Raw genomic sequence first — 7977 nt, forward strand, 5'->3', positions numbered from 1 at the left:
AAATCACAGGTTCAGAACCAAAGAAATTTGCATAATATTTCAATTAATTGTCAAGTGTGTTATTCCATTTTATGTTCAGAAAATAACTAGGACATTGACAGAGAAGAAAACTGAGGCACATAATTTAAACAATTGGCATAAGGTTATGAAGCTAGTATAAACGAATGTTAACAAGTCTTTTTGAATTGGTGTATTTTTCAGAAACAATGGATCCAGAGAATGCAGGGAGCTCTGAATGTATTAAGGACAAAACTTCTCACGAGGTGACATAATTTGTTGTTTGCACCCCAACCTGGAGTCCTTGTGTGTCCTTGGGAGTCAAAACAGGTGCTAGTCACTCTGTATCAGACTGGGAAACTATATAGCTGGGACCCTTGGGGATAAGTAGACCATCATATTTTCATGGTCCCCAAGGGAAAAGAATACTGCTTTTGCCATCACCTTGCTCCTGTCCTCTGAGAAGAATTTTGTCTTTTTTCCAACATTTACTGCACCCCTTTAAGAGAAAATTTATGGTATTTCCTCCTCCTTTTATCCTACAGTAATCAATATGCTAACTTCAGTATGGACTGGGAATTCTTTGCTCTGGCTTTGGGTTCCACATGCCTGTTCATTTTTTTTCTCTTTGGTAATCTAATTGTAATGCAATGTCTTTCAAACTTTTGATATTTTTTTTGGGGGGGAGAAGGGGTTGGTTAACACTAGTTAGTGGTAAAACTTCAAGTATAACTCAAATATCCTCATTTCTAATTCTATTCTTGTTGGAGAAAAGAGTAGCCCAGAATGTTTCCAGGCTACTGGGCCTAGTTAGCTTTATTGTTGAAAAAGGGGTTTCTGCAGTTATGTCATGATGAACCGCATCCTACCATGGGCCATACCGTTTTTTCAACTGTATTGACTTTGCAATCATGGGTCAGTATAGTCCCTAGTAGCTAGAGGATAATTTCCTGCCTCTATTTCTAAGCTTCCCTTCCTAAAACCTGCTTAAAACCTTTATGTAAGAAGGATAGTATTCTTTATCTTTTTTTATCCTTAGCACCCCTGCAAAGATGATAGACATAGCTGTAATTATCTTCATTTTGCAAATTCACAGAAAGGTCCAGTGACATAGATGTTGTCACAAAAGGAGGAATACGGCCCAGACGAGAACCTAGATGTCCTGTTTTTAGGAGTATTTTATTCCTAAACTCTCAGACAATAATCAACAAAAAGCACAAGAAAATAACTTTTGGACCATCACTTTGTGTTAAGTGTCTTAAGAACTATATTACATTTATGAATTGTTTTAATTCTCAACTGCAGTACTCTGTTGTACCTTTATAATGGTGGGAACGACTAGATAATCTCCATTGTGTAGGAACAATTCTCCTTTACAATTGGACTATACAGTCTCTGACAGATTATGTAATAATTTTCATTGTCCTCAGTTGTCTGAGGATAAAAAAAAACACATTCTAAACGTTAAGGCTGCGTACACTATAATCTGATCTTTTGATGAAGCAAAGAAAACCTGATTTATTTTTAGAAATGAACTTGCTGATAAGTCTTAATTTGGGATTCAGTGTATTTAATTCTGCTTTCATATAATTCAGCAAAATCCTCATATGTGTCCTCATTCTATGTGTGGCTTTATGGGTATACATTGATATGTCATACCATTTAGTGCACTATATTTTGGGGACTAATTCACAAAGTGGTTGCTATTGATTCTTTCTTAAAAGAAAAAAAAATTAAGCCTCCTCTTCTTTTCTCTCTATAATGGTTTTCTTGACTCAAAACTCCCCCTTCTTCCCACCCATTAGGCTTTCAAGAAGTTTTTCTTTATCTTTGCCTGTTTTGGGGTGAGAAGTCAAAATAGATTATTTGAAATTTCCAGTCCTGGTAGAACAACTGGATATTTCTCTATTTTATATTTTAGGTCCTATTTATATGACTGCCATATTCCTGAAGACTCAAGTATGCAATTGTTGCTTCTAATCTAGCCCAACCCTTGATACTCCCTGACTTAATTCTATTCCAAAGGCTGTTTTCTGTGATGTGACCTCCTCCTATTGGTGATTTTCTCCCATGGAACCTACATTTAAGGAAGTACCCATGCCAGCATGGGCATCTATCAGTCATGCTCACTTTGAAGCTTGCCCAGCTTCTGACTATTTTCCCATCTTTCTTTGACATTCTCTCCACCACCATCCCTACTTTGTTGTCTTTAGAAGGTAAACTCTTAGAAGGGAAGTATTATCTGACTGAAGATCAAGAACATAGACCAAATTGTCTCCAACTATATAAATCAAAAAATATATCCAGAGAATAATTGTACTGTTGAAAAGCATTAACAATTTTTGAGCTTAATTATTGGATTTTCTCATTTAAGAAAGAGACAACATAACTTGCCAAATTTATATCAGTTGTTGAGGAAGTAGTAGCAAGTTTTCAGTGGAAAAAAAAAAGAGAGAATATGAGGAGAATAGATATTTGTCTGGGGGATCTTGAAATCCACTAAAACATTCAGGTGATGTTTGTAAAAAACTATTGTCTAACCTTGTCTACCTTATCTTGTACTTATGAAGCTGAATTTTTTTTGTAGCTAGCTATAAGACTTTTTACATTTACATCCATTGAATTTTATCTTTGTTAAGTTCAGCCCATTGTTTTATAGCCTGCTCTTCTCTACTGCTATTGCATCTTTTGTATTTTTCTATGATTTTTCAAACATCACTGACAATGGCTTAGCAAATCACATTTTCCAGTTTTTTCAGTACTCAAGAATGTAATTTATCTAGGATGGGTGACAAATTCATCAGACAACTAGCTCCTCTCTCACTACTTTCTTATTTATCTTGGTCATTGATTTAGACATTTTTGCATGTTTCTTTTGTAAACAATCATTCTTCTTGGCAGAAAAAACAGGTAAACAAATAAAACAAATAAAAGAAAACTGAATAGTTCTATCATTTTCCTGTTTTCAGTTATCATCCCATTTGCCCTAAGCAAAGGTCCCACTATACTCCTATAATTATGTCTTTTCCCCAATATATTTAAAAAACAATAAGCAGCTCTTTTGATAATTATTAGCTTCTCTCACCAGCTTAATTCTATCCAGAGTTTTAGTATTTTTTAATTTATTTTAACAGAACTGTGGCTACCTGTTATATTTGTCCTATTACTTGATCTTCCTTTCATTTCTTTATAAACCTAAGTTGGCTGGTGAGTTTTCTATATACCAGTCTCTTAAGACATATCACATTTTTCCTTCTTATTAGGATTGAGAATACAGACCTACTTTATTACTGGCTCAAAGATTTGCACACTTTTATAACTTTTTGAACATAGTTCTTAATTGTTCTCCAAAATAGTTGAACAAATCCACCAATAGTTCATTAGTGAACCTATTTATTCACGATCCTTCCAACATTTGTCATTTCTGATGAGTGTGAGGTGGTTTTCCCTGTAGTTGTAATGCCGGAGAAACTGAGGCAGGAGAGAGATTAGAGAGTTTTTAATATTTTATTAATGGGAGAGTAAGATTGACTGGACAGGACTCTCTCAGATTATCCAGTCAGACAGAGATAAGTATACTGGGACCAAGGAATCCATATTGGTCCCAGGGCTGGAGGACCCAAAGAATCCAGCGTCCAGCATACAGCTGCCAGCCGCCATTCTCCAGCAATGAATGGAAGAACCCCAACTTCTTAAATACCTTTTTGGAGACAAAGAAGAGAAAGGGAGGGAAAGTTTTTTTATCAGGGAGGGGAAGCCATAAAACCTAAAAATTCCAGAGACAAAGAAGTAAAGATATCATGGGTTAATCTTGGAATATTCTAAAGGATATTGTAAATCCGTAAAAGAATCAGGAGATCTACTCTTTTATCTTGCTAATTTATAACCCGAGAGCGAATAATCCTTAGTTTTACTGGGTCAGAGACAGAACAGTTAAGGTAACTGAGACAGGGAAACTGAGTCAGGACAGTTAAAGAAAACTGTGGCATAACATAGTAATTTTCATTTCTTTAGTTATCATATTTAGAACATTTTTTCATGACTACAAAAAGTTTTGATATCTTTTTATGAACATTACTGTTTATATCTTTTGACTATTTGTTAATTGGGGAGTGGCTTTTACTATATATTTGAGAAATGAAAGACATTATCAAAGAAACTTTCTGCAAAAATGTTGATACTAATTTATTGCCGTTTAGCAAAATGTAATTTCTCTGATTTTCTCTTTCTTAAGGTCTATGTTTACTTTTGCTTTGTCTGAGATCATATTGCTTGCTAACCCTGAATTTTTTACGTCCTCTGAAGTATAATAGATTCTACTTTAATCTCTTATTTCTTCATCAGTACCAAAATATTTTGGATGATAACTGTTTGTAGTATAATTTGAGATCTAGTACAGCTAAGAAGCTTCCTCTCTTCTCATTCCCCTCCTCCCATCCCATTATTTCACTTGAGGTTTTTGACCTTTTTTCTCCAGATTAATTTTTTTTTTCAGTTCTGAAAAATAATCCTTTGAGAGTTTGGTATAGCACTGAATAAGCAAACTAATTTAGATAGCAGTGCCTTTTAAAATATTCACTCAGGCTTTGTTGTTCAGTCATTTACTCATGTCCAGCTCTATCACATAGCATGCTGGTGTGAGTTTTACTGTTTCATTTGTGATATTGATCATTCTTCTTCTTTTCTTTTTAATCAAATTAACTAATTGTCTAATTTTTTTAATCTGCTAATTTTACTTAGTGCAATGTTTTTCTATTTTTCTATGTTTTTCAGATATTCATGATAAACATCTTTACTAGCTTTTATTAGGCCTACTCTATCTTTGGTTGAGAATCTGCCATCCCTATAGTTTAAATCATGGTGCAGAAGTCCAAATTCCCATTCTCAGGCATCATGTCCAGTTAAGATTATGATCATAATTATTATTGGTAGTAGAATTACTAATAATACTATAACAAAAACTAACATTTATATAGTATCATGCTAAGTCAATTGATCATTTCTCAAATTAATTTTTCTCCTCTTCATTCCTTGCCTTCAAGGGACAACAATGAGGAAAACAAAGCTTGTACCCTAAAATTCTTCAGTTTCTTGCCAAATAGTTCATAATTCTGGACAATACTTATTATATCTTTTCTTGGCAGGGTCATTGTTTTCCTGAATAGAAGTTGTCATTCATTTTAATAAGCATTAGGGTTCTTTCATATATCTTCAATACCATCCCTAAAAAGGTAAGAGACTTCTGAATTGTTTTTATTAGCTCAATAAATATCTTCCTCAATATGTTAAGAAGAATTGCATATGTTTAACCTATGTTAGATTACTTGTTATCTAAGGGAGGGGGAAGGTGAGGAAGGAGGGAGAAAAAATTGGGACACAAGGTCTTGCAAGGGTAAATGTTGGTGAATATCTTTGCATGTATTTTGAAAAAAAAAACTATTACTATTTTTTAAATAAATAAATAAATATCTTCCTCAGCACCCCTAAGCAGGGAATTGGTATTATTTTTTTTAAATGTGTGTGGTTTTTTTTGGTATTACTTTTTCTTACAAATTCCTTTGAGCATTTTTAGAAAATTTCTTACTTGATAGCTACTGTAGAATACAAGCAGCTTCTTCCTCCTCAGAGAATTCACCTCCTTCCTTTTTCAGGAAGACCCTCAATTCTGTTTTTAAGGTTTAATTATACAGCTATCATTTTCCTTCCTTGTCTCTTTTGTGTTCCATTTCTATTGTACAAGATTCTGACAAGGATGACGTCTTTCCTTTACACTACATCCTTTTTGTTCATATATTCCTCAATTCTGTCTCCTTTAAGACCTACTATTCTCCCTAACAATGTGGAGGATGGAGAGACATCTCTTGAATGCTTTAACCTGTTACCCTAGGAAGGCTATCACCCTGCACTTTGGAACACAAATGACAGTTACTTGGTATGGCAAAAATATAGGCATTGAAAACTCCTTGCAAATTTGGATGGAGTCAGGAAGACTAGGGCTTAAATCTTACCACAGATACTTACTAGCTTTGTAGCCCTAACCTAGTTAGTTAGAAAACTAATCTCTCTCAATTAGTTTTCTTATCTGTAATACACACACACACACACACACACACACACACACACACATCACTTTGTCAATCTTAGAGTGTTGTATAACTGCTATGATGAAGATAATGATGACATCTCTACACAATGTCCCTTATTTCCCATAATAATTGTGAACAGGTAACTCTATATGATTCAGTTAATATCTCACATTTTTAATCTTAACAAATTACAAATTTGACAACTTCTATATTTTGGGGGAAGGGAGCTCTAATACCTGCTCATCATATTCTGTTTTTTCATCATGAGAACTGGAGAGCAGAGAACTCATTTAATTGGGGTTCCTCATCAATCTGCCTTGTTGTTCATCCTTTGTTCTTGAAGAGGACCAATAACATCAGCAGAATGATATCTTGACTTTTGCATGAATTGCATTTAAATGAAGCAGAACTGTGTAAAGTCATCAACCTTGCTCTCACTTCCAGAGTTATCAAAGTCCAGTAGCAAGACGAAAGTTAAGAAGACAGATAATGACCATTACAAAGATGCAATCAAGTCCCAATCAATGGCCGGCCTCTTTGTAATCTCATAAAATTGGTCAAGTTCCTCATACCAACTTCTGAGCCTGAGAATGTCTATGATGATTTATCTCAAGCAGAATCTCCCCTTTTTATTTCCAAGCCTTCCTCCTCCACACATTCTTTCCAAATCTTTGAAGTAACTTGAAAAGTAGGAGAAGAATTGGAACTGAAAAGGGGTAGTTGGGAACAGAAGAAAGTCTATATGCTGACCGTAATTTCCTTACAAATACTTCTTCTGTCTCCAGTTCCGGATGCCCTGAATCACACAACTTTTATGGAACAGAGGAGGAAAGGTAATGTGGTTAGAGGGGTTTAGAACTTAGTAGGAAATAATTCCATTATTCACTTTTCAAGTTTACATATGAGTAAGTTCAAATGATTTATCCAAGGTCACATAGACATTTGAGAGCAGAGTCAAGACTTAGCTTGAAACTCCTCTTATAAAACACTGCTTCCTGTCAGATGAAGAGACTACCTCTGTTTCTTAAAAATGAGATAGGTGTTAAAATACATTCAGAGATTTGGGGAGAGAAATCTCTAAAAGGCTGAACGTACTGAGTTTTTTCCTAATCAGTGGGAACTTTATTCCAGCAATACCTATAAACTTGTGAAGGCCAATACAACTCCAGCTATTTCATCTGTCCATTGCCAATCACTGGAAGGCAGAGGTGGAACAATTTATAGTATATCCTGGGAGCACTTAATTAGGTCTGGGACCTTTTTGGTTTCCCCAACTTTGTGGAGTTTTTAGCACAATATGATTTATACTTTGAGAATCTATTCAAGACTTTCTAATGATAAGAACAGTAGCATAATAAAAACACTACCCAGGAAGCAGTGGGCAAGGTGTCAAGTGACTGAAAAGACTATGCAAAAGAAGGGAAAGGTACAGAAAACATGCAAAAAAAATTGAGAAAGGAAAGCCTTGGGAGGGAACTATGTCTAATATTACTAATAATAGTCTTGAACATAATTGCATAATCATAGTAATTTCAAGTATTGTTAACTAGAGGTGCAAACTGAATTCTTCATGCATTGTTTGAAAAAATGACCCTTCCCAAATGTTCTGACTTTCAGCCTTTCAGAGTGTGAAAATTCAGAATTGAAGAATAAATGTGCTCTGGGTTCTCTGTCTTAGGAATCAGTGCCCTTCAAATGTATGGTCTCTTTAAAGTCAACTCAGATTTTCAAGGAGGTCAATAGAATGGCTATTGAAAACATAAGTTATCCTCTGTATTTCTCCAGTTGTAGTCTAAGTTTGAAAGTCACCTTATTTGTAAATTTCTCTTTTATTTCAATAGACAGAAGATAGCCCACAGGATCTTTCTACTCCCACTGAAATCCTGGAATGTCA

Source organism: Antechinus flavipes, chromosome 3, assembly GCF_016432865.1.
Source record: "Antechinus flavipes isolate AdamAnt ecotype Samford, QLD, Australia chromosome 3, AdamAnt_v2, whole genome shotgun sequence".
Taxonomy (NCBI): domain Eukaryota; kingdom Metazoa; phylum Chordata; class Mammalia; order Dasyuromorphia; family Dasyuridae; genus Antechinus; species Antechinus flavipes.